Consider the following 10,256-nt stretch of genomic DNA (forward strand, 5'->3'; position numbering starts at 1 on the left):
TAATTATCGATAGCAGAAGAATAATATTTAATTTGAATTCAAAGGAGTTGAGTAATATTTCTGCTTGTCAAATTCTCTTTAAAATTTTCACTACGGGGCTGGCACGTTGTTGTACGGCAAGGGGTTAGATATTCTGTAAAATGGAATTTAATATTACCTATTAATAGAAGGGGAATCGACTTTAACATCCTTTAATATCTAAGTATTTTGCAATTATTGATATTTTCAAAGTATTAAATATTCAAAATGGTCTTCTATATAAATAGTGTCACTTAATCTGTTGCGATCTTTGAAAAGTATGTATTCATGACGAGTATACACATCAAAAATAGCTAACTCGTTAAATACTATAATAAATGTCTAAAGGAATGGACAAAAAATATATTGTTGCAATTTTTAGAAGGATTACATATGGACCCCAATAAATGCTCGGTAGTTGTAGTATTAATTACCGAAATTTATGGTCTTATTAATGGAGACTTATCGTTAACAATGGTGTTCGAATATTTAACAGCACGAAGACAAATGGCACTGCACGTATCCATATGTTGAAAGCCTAAAACTTGAAGTAAATTGACTTCCCATGGTGTAAAAGTCGTTTTCAGGTATATAGACGGCCGATTCTTTGTCCGAGACTTGAAATGGTTGTACACATTTGTTCAGCAGATGTGCCGAAATTGGAAAACGTGACTTTCCCGTAAATCCTGAAGAAGCGAAAATAGATTGCTCAGATATTTCTGAAGGGTGACACGAAACACGTGTGAGAATCATTTGCCGCTAATTATCAAAGAGTAACTGGTAATCGCGTAACAGATAATATCACTGTCCGACACTTTGTAATTATCAGCGAGTGGATGACGTGTAACGTGCGAACGTAATGACGAATATTATTAAAAGAGAATGTATTCTTTATTTCCTTAGAAATATTGAATGCAATAAATAAGAGAAACTCATTCATTTTGTATGTATAATGTTTCCTTGTTTTTGTCAAATTACTTTTGAAAATAATTAATTTTTTCATAATGAAAATATACTTGATGTAATAAATATATTTATATACGTGTCATTAATACCATTTGGTAAGTGAAACGATGCTACAATAAATGTTTCACTGCACGTAAAATTTTGTAACTGATCGAAGAATAATCCAGAACATTTTATAACTGGTTTTACTGTAAATATTTATTCTCCGTATACGATATTTGTTAAAAGAAACAAAAGTGAATAAATATTTATTGTAGTAGTAGATAATCGTTAATTATTTCTTCATGTGGACCACTAAATCGTCATTAATGCTCAAGCTATTTCAGAAAAATATGGTATGAATGGCAGATCGGGAGGTGGAATTCCAAAACTGGCTCGTAGCTTTACGGAATTGCTTCATCGTTGCAATTACGATGTTACATCACACGGCGGTATGTGTGTCACGAAAAACTCGTTTCTTCTCTGTAATCCTGCATCTTCAAAACTTTGATAATGCTAGGAATGCACTAAGCAACCGTTCAGTCATCACTCAGGTTACCAATTCAGACTCTGATTTAACCCTTTGACAAAAAGTGCTCTTGAGGAAACTCGTATTTCTAAATAAGATACGTTAGACATCTTAAAACTTGGATCTGTAAGAAACATATGAAAATATTCGGTTTTATTCAATTAACGTTCGTATGTAAATGACGAATTTAATCGTTTGCCACAAATAAAAGTATGTTAACTATTACTTAAAAAACGTAATTAATTTAATTTGAAAGGGAAATTTTATACAGATTTCGAATGTGGTTATGAAAAAATATATAAAACGTGATGAAAGAAAGAAGAGATTATTTGAAGATATGTAATCGTCTTTTCTTTATTTATGTAAATATATACATCATAGATGTATATGAATATCTATTTATGCCACGAATAAATATAGTAACACTGAAACGTTTTACAAAAGGTTTGTCATATTTTTAATTAACTGAAACCCTTAACAGAAAGAACAAAGATGATTGTATATAACTTTCGTTTTTACAAATCAGTCTAAACATCAACATGTTTTTGCAAAGCCATTAATGCAACTATAAAAGTACAAAAAAACTGAAACACCAGGTAATTTACCGTAAAAAATTTCAAACATCGAAATAGTCTTAGACTAATATGTTGAGTTTCCGTCAGACTTTACTTTAAGACCGTTAGGGGGTCATTCCATTCAGATAAGTTAAAAGGTATTAGTCTTCCTTGTTAGATACATATCGGTCAAAGTACCCATTTACGAAATCAAGATTCGCTCTCCCAAAACTTTTTCAACGTAGTTGGTTATTATGGCGCGGAATGGTTATCATAAAACAATCGCTTAGATGTTATAACTGTGGAGTATTGTATATTCCTAAATAACAGTAAATTCGATTGACATATTTTCCAAACTTTTGATAATGTGTGCAACATTTTTTTGCCATTATCTTATTTGTTTAATGTAATTAATTATTGGTATCTTGGTGAATTATGATAACTATTATTAAATATTATTGGTAAATTATGATAATAAGTTATTATTACTTTACTGTTTATTTTTTCTACCTCATTTATTTTTTACATTACTATTACATTCTTTAGAATTTCGAGTTTTAGAAAATAAGAAGGAAAGTTTTTCAAGTCTACGAATGAATCAAGTCCCGTTATTTACAATAGATAATTATGTTATGAAAACCAAGACAATCATCAAGAAAAAATTATCATCTAACTTGTCATAACAGGAATATGCACAAAGTACCAGTACTTTTAATGTTAATCCCTTGCTCTATGATTTATTTTTCAACTGTGATTGATGCAACAACTTTCTCAGTAATAATTTATTGAAAAAACAGAAAAATTCTATATATATATATATCTATGTTTGCCCTACAATATAATAATTAATAACAGAAGAATAATATTTCATTTGAATTCAAAGGAGTTAAGTAATATTTATCTTTGTTAACATCTATTTAAAATCTCCACCACGAGTTTTACACGTCACTGTAAGGCAAGCAGTTCAACAACAAATGTATAAATGTATAATACCGTTGAAAATCGAATTCTGGAAAAATCCCGATTCGTTGGACATCAGCTCACGTTATCCCAGTTGTAGGTTAAAAGGGATATGTCATACTCCGTAGATCTGTATCGGTTAAAGTATCCATTTACGAAACCAAAATTCGTCCCCTTCTAGTTTTGACGCAGGTTAGGGATGGTTTTTCGGCCGTCGGTCGGATTGGGATGGCCCTGAACCTGTGGGAGATTCATTTTTCAAGGGATCTAAGGACCTGCTCGTCCACTCTGACCCTCCTCGCCCCCGCTACCCCGGGACCCCCACCATCCAACGATGTTACCCAGTCCTTCTCTCCATCCTTTTCCCTTTGTCGTTGTTCGCCTCTCTTTCAGGGCTGTCCAAAAACCCCTTATTATTGTATTCCCTTCTCTCTCACGGACTTTCAAGATAAACATACGAATTTGCTGTACAAAAACATGGCGTCACCGCAATGGAAAATTTTCACCGTTTCGAAATCATTTTGCCAGTAATCTGCGAGCCTTTGGGTCTTTGGACTCGTTGTTCTCTGTCACCGGAATGGTTGCTCTTATTGTTCGTTGATTTTTTACTGTTTACGTCGGTCGCTCTTTTCGCGTAGGATATTTATGAAAATAGTTTGTTTTTTATTTTCTTTTGTGTTGTGTATGTTTAACGTTAAGTGATAAAACTGTGAGATTTATATGTCTTTTATTGAGTTGAGGGCTGAAATAATACATAGCGAGTAGAATAGATAGTGAGAAGTTATAAAATACGTGAAAACGAAGATTATAATTGAACGTAATATTAATTTTGCTTGGTTTTTGTTTAATAAGTCTATTAATAGAGTTAGTAAATTTGTATTCTTCTAAAATGATTTGTAACGTATGAATGCGAGTAAACATTTCTAGTATATTTATAAATAATTCTTCAGATATTGAATGATTCATTGTCAAAGCATTTTAAAGTTAAGTTTACATTTCCCAGAATGTTTCACAAAAATATTCGCCAATAATTCAAATTGTATACTCAATACCACAAAATGTTTATTTTACAATCTTTATCGTCGCTAAAATTCTTTTCACGCGTACTTTCAATTAGACACTATATTAGACGCTAACACGTTAACGTAAACCATTTACTGTTACCGAAAGATACGTTCGATTGTGAAATAAAAACATATAAATGCCTCGGTTTTAAATAAACAGGCACCTACAGTTATTCAAACAATGTCCAAGTGAAACAACGTAAAGAAATTGCAAACTCTGTAACACGATTACTCATCGAGGATAAATAATGACCCAAGGAAAATCAACGAAAACAATTCTGCACGCATCGGCAGTTTTAAAATCGGAGCAAAATCGAGAAACGTTTCTTTGTGGAAGTTTTGTTACCACTTTCCGATGCAATTAGTAAAATAAAAAGTGAGATCAAACAGGAAATCTCGATGATCGGATCCCGTCAAAACGTATTTCTCTGATCCAAGATTTGATTTCAGGTAGAACCCAGGTCCGGCCGAACGCTTTACACTCGAATATATCGTCTGGCACCTTTCAAACTTTTCTTCTCGGCTGTACCACGCTGAGTTGTTTACATTTTAACGGATGGCGACGTTGCCAACTCCACAGACCTGTTGCCCTCTCCGCGCTTAGGCTCTTCCATTAATTAAGCACCTTAATGACGTATACGTGGAATCAATTCGTATCTCGGGATTCATGTTGAATTCTCCGGTCGATCTCGAAAAATCTTATACGCCGCGTATTATGAGAGCCCACGAGCTCCTGTATACCGGGTGACCTGGTAAGAAGTAGAAGGAGAAGCGCCGAGGACGTCTTGCAAAAGTTGTTCATTTGCCAAACTGATTAACCCCTTACGCTACAATATCGTCTTATACTTGCGGCGAAGATTTCAGATGGAATTTAACGAATTCGCTTAACTCTTCCAAGTCGAAAGTAAATGTTATTTTTCTATTATGAAGACTTCTGTCTTTATATTATTAAGATTTATAGTTTTGTATTATTAATACATTTATTTTTCTATTGTCATTACTTTAGAGCAAACGTAGGCTAGGATGAGCTTGGGTTTTACCATTTTCTAACGAATTGTGAACAATAAAATATTTCTATCGAATGCAGTTATGAGGAAACTCACAGTGCAAGGGGTTAACACTTTGATCGCCATTCAATCGAAATTTTAATTACATCGTTTTTGGTGTAGATTTAAAAATTAACTTTTTCTGTGATGTATAGAGCAAATCGAATTTTCTTGGATCTATGAAATCCAAGAAGATCAAAAGAGTAATGCTTCTAAAAAGTTTTGATATCAATTTCTGTTTTGTTAGGAGAATTCCTTAGATTTCTGAGTAAGAGGGTAAGTGCTGATTAGAGGATCAACATGTTAATTCCACGAAATGAAAAGTTGAAAAATTTGATTAGAAATAAAGAAACAATTAACTGTTGTAACACTACCATTTCATAAGATTCAGAAAGTGGAATTAGTCATTTTTATTTGTGAATGACTCACACATGGAGAGCTCAGATCTCAAACAGTGTAAGACATATTATCATTTTACGCAGTTAAAACATGTTCCTATTATTAGCTTCAGCAATCGAAAATTTGTACGCTACATATATTCATAATTTTCTAATTAAATATTGATTAAACGTTTAACTGTATTAAATACAAATAATATACGAATCAAGGGATGGAACTATTGTATTACAATACTTCATGTCCAATTATAGTAAAATTGAATATTGAATAACAAATTTCTCTAATTTAGCTACGTCAAATCAAATGTTGACTGTGAGTCGTATTTCAAGTGCAAAGAATTACAAATTTTAACTTAAAACTTTCCATTAACGATATAAGTTATCTTAGTACCCTGATACTTAAGACGTAACTCTGCAATGCTCCAATTGCTGTATTAATTCAAAGTTTCGACATTGAAAACCCTTTTAAATTATTTACGTAACACGAAAATATGATTTACAATGACTTCTGAGTCTTACACGTGTGTATGTTAATGTATCAGAGATAAACGAATCTTTCGTTCGAATTGAAAGTGTAGAATGATCATACTAATTCAAATGAACGAGGAACATTTGCAGAATCGTGGTCGCCTGGAGCGCATGGCGCCAGCGAAACGAACGCAACGGTTGCTGAAATACATGTATATACATATTACGAGCACACATACACGTGTATGAATAAGAGCGAGTTTGTGTAAGAGAGATATAGTGTGTTGTGATAGTCAACAATGAACTTCGAGGAATTGTCATGTGATTAACTCGTCGACTGCCGAAACTGTACCTATAAAAATATCACAAAATTAATTTATTGAATGGAACGAAAACGATAAAATGAAAATTTATTAGAGGGATTGTTTCTTTTAATATTTTTACATATGTTATATTTGAATGTATTACTAATTGCTAATACTGTAAAAATTAAATTTGAGGTCGTAAAAATGCAATATCTTCCTACTGTTATTCTTTGAATGAAAATGAAACTTTAATAAGTAACATTATGAGCAACATTAATAAACACGAATACAAATGGTCACAGCTAGCATACATAATATATTCTCCGTTATGTGTGCAAAAAATTTAAAATTAAAATATCTGTTTATACAAATATTTTGAAGTGAATTTTAAATACATTGTCATTGAATAGTTTATCTAGCGAAATTATGTAATGAACTTTATCATTGAATAGTTGATGGTGATGTTATATCTACAGCCGTCATACTGCATTTACATATTATACATTATAAATTATATGTAAGCTTCTTCCTTTTGTTAATGATTGTATAAAAAAATGTAATAAAAGTTTTACGTTTACCGAAAATTATGTGTTGATAATATATTTCGTACATCGGTGTGTATTGCAAATGTAACACGTAAATATGCAGAATTTGTTTATCGTTGTCCCATATTCATGAGTCGAATTACGTGACGAATATTTTCTAAAACGTACTTACTGAAACGTATTTATAGTTTTCCACGCATTTTAGCAACGCATCCGATGGAAAGAACGAAATTTGCAGTGGATTCACGCACAGTGCGTGACGCATACATCTAAGAATAAATGAAATTTCGAACGTAGGGGGGCGTATTCGTATAATATTATCGTATCGACAGTATAACATCGTAATTCGGTGAATTAAATTACGCAAAGGCAGATAACTTGCGGAATGAAAACGATCATCGTTCCCGGTAAATTTAAACAGATGTTCCGCGAAGGATTCCTACCGCAAACACATTCTGTGTGTTTCCAAGATGTTTTTTTGTAAACCACCGGGAGATAATGCATCTCGCGTGAGCAGAGCATTTCGAAAAACGATGATCCTTATCAAAAAGGTGTTATTATCGCGGGTTGAGTGTTTACCGCGAGTGATACGAACTTTTAAGCCCGCTTCGAGCACATTCACTCTAAAATTTTTTGCTGCTTACGCTATGCGAACGAACAAAAGGTATTTTTATTCAAACATTTCGAGCGAAATAATTCGAATACTTTGGTACCATGTTATTTGTTCAAGAATCTATTAATTTGCGATGACTGAATAGTTGTGTTTGTGACTTATTTATCTTACGTTATCTTAAGAACGAACAAGAGACATTTTTATTTAAATACTTAATCTTAATATTTATTCAAAGATGTATTTATTTTTGCGATGACTGTAAAATTCTGTTTGTCACTTATTTATTTACGTACAGAGGTTAATACATTATAATTCTGTTCACCGACAAACGATGTGGATTAAATTCATGTAAATATTTGCAGATATCCACACTTGTACAGAACAGCCTGATTATAAGTAATAATTAACGTTATTTTTGTCTTACAGATTTTCTTTTATTGTACTACACAAATAAATAAATAACAACTTTTGCATAAATATATACTGATAAATGGAAACTTTAGCTCTGCAGATTTGGTACACTTGTCGACTTATGTCTCGCAGATAATCTTTTCCTTTTTGCAAATAAATATGTTCTGTGTACATGCCGCTAAAAAATGTCGGCCGTGTCGTGTTCTCCAAATAATTAAAGCATCTTTTTTGAGAAATAAATGTTGCATTGAAGGAATAAAATGGTATTTAATTGTAATTAAAAATAATATATATCTTCATATACATAAAAGTAATGAAAATATTTTTATGTATACATAATATGTTGTCTTCTACAGAGTATTTTACTTTTAACAATGATATTTTCAATATAAACTATTCACTAACAAGCTCTGTGATGTTACATAGAATATAAAAAAAATGTTTTTAAAACGTATAAATATTATTTACAGCACATGGTCATAATTATTTCACATGAACAGGTTAACAATTTTTCAAAGTAATTATGAAATAAAACATAATTATAGAAAATAATAGCTAATAAATCTAATATATTAATCATTCAAAGTTATATTTCGAAATTCAGACAATTAATATATGAAATCTCCAAATAATATTAAAATTAAACAGTACATAATATTAAAATATCTATAAAACATGTTAAAGTTACTCTTTAATAGACAGTACATCTACAGATTGGTACAACATATATATTTGTATATAAAATCCTTTTTATTTCGCAAATTTAAGGTCAATATTTTTCAAGACATCCGCATCGATGCAAATGTTCCATTATATTCAGTTAAATCTGGATCCGATGGGAAATCTATCGTGAGAATTTTCGAATGCGCAATTAGCATTAATCAGACGCGCATCCAAATCTCGCGTGACTCATACTTTATTTTCCCGATGCGGTTTTAAATTTGCGAGCCTACATCTGCGTACGTCGGAACGTTTCGGATAATTTGGAAGACTCGATCGGGCACAGCTGTACATGCTTTTTGCATTTAAAGTAAAAGGAAGCCAATGCGTCTGTTACATTTATTGTTACTCTTATTTCGATCTAAAATCGTATGTCGTTTACACGTTTCTCGCTTGTACACGTGTGTATCACTGAGATATGCTGTCGATTTAAGAATATCCTGCTTTTATTATTTCGCTGAAGACTGTAAAGCATTAAGAGAAAGATGGAACGCAAGCGAAGAAAGATGGAAAAAATCGTAACGTTTGCAAATGCATACTTTATATGCAAGGAGTTCCATAATTAGTGATATAACCAAGAGGTAGGAAATTTATGTGCCACGTTAAAATTGAAAATTTATTTTCATGACGTTTCGTTCTCGAGAAATCAGTGAATAAGATTAAGACACCCTGCGGTTTACATGAAAATTCCCTAATACAATAGAACCTTGGTTAATCGATACTAATTCGGACAGTATGTTTGAACAATAGGTAATAAAGTCAGTTTTCTTTATGCTCTTTCTATATACTTTAAATTTACAGTTACAAATGATAAAACACTACGTAACATTTTAAGTGTTCCATATTTGCTTTAACCGTTAAATAACACAGATTGACAGTTAGTTTCGAAGAATTTGATAAATGTAAGCGAACATCAGACGAAGTATATACCAAACACATATTACGATATATATTGTTGGAATAATAGAAATTTTGAGTAATGGATGTTTCGAGAATCAACGATTCGCTGCATTTCATTTTACATTTAAATAAGCATGCAAAATACAGGAATTAACTTGCGATAAAACAGTTATCTTTTTGTAAATTATTTTGCATTTTCTTAGATAAATACAGGAAACATACTTTTAACTAGTTACTTGATAAAAATATCGGGTTGGTAACGATCGACATAGCAACATGATACTGCGAATTTATTTATCAATATATAGGGTGTAAAATGACAGCTGAGAAATATTTCTTATAAACTGAATCATGTGTTTTCCAGAGAAGAGAGTCTAGAATAAATATCAGAATATTTACATTTTTATATTTGTCTTGTACGTAGCAACAGGGCAGCTTTATTAGATTTTGAAGCATTTCTCCATCATTCTGAAAGGGTTAAATATTAACCCTTTGCACTCGAGAATATTTTTCATTGAAAATATACATTATTCAATATTTAATATTGAATTTTTAATTTTATAATTTTGCTCTGTTGAATCAAATGTCGACTGAGAATTGTTTCTTGTGTGCAAATGTTTAAAATAATCAAGCAGATCATTTGTTCTTTCACATATATGTATTATTAACACAAATTAATCTATTCACACTTAGTACCGACTGTAGTCGTAAAACATATCTAAGTAAAAATATTTACTTCTTTTCTAACTCTTGAGAGACGACAAACAATTCCTGGCTTCT

General features: G+C 31.5%; 1 long non-coding RNA gene across 1 annotated transcript; it reads left to right on the forward strand.

The window, feature by feature from the left end:
• The first annotated feature begins 3,536 nt into the window (after positions 1-3,536).
• LOC143174810 (uncharacterized) lies at positions 3,537-4,592 on the forward strand. The gene is made up of 3 exons (XR_012999186.1): positions 3,537-3,598; positions 4,231-4,446; positions 4,521-4,592. It is a non-coding gene; the product is annotated as an uncharacterized LOC143174810 (long non-coding RNA).
• Positions 4,593-10,256: the final 5,664 nt, after the last annotated feature.

This window comes from Nomia melanderi, chromosome 1, assembly GCF_051020985.1.
Source record: "Nomia melanderi isolate GNS246 chromosome 1, iyNomMela1, whole genome shotgun sequence".
Classification (NCBI taxonomy): Eukaryota; Metazoa; Arthropoda; class Insecta; order Hymenoptera; family Halictidae; genus Nomia; species Nomia melanderi.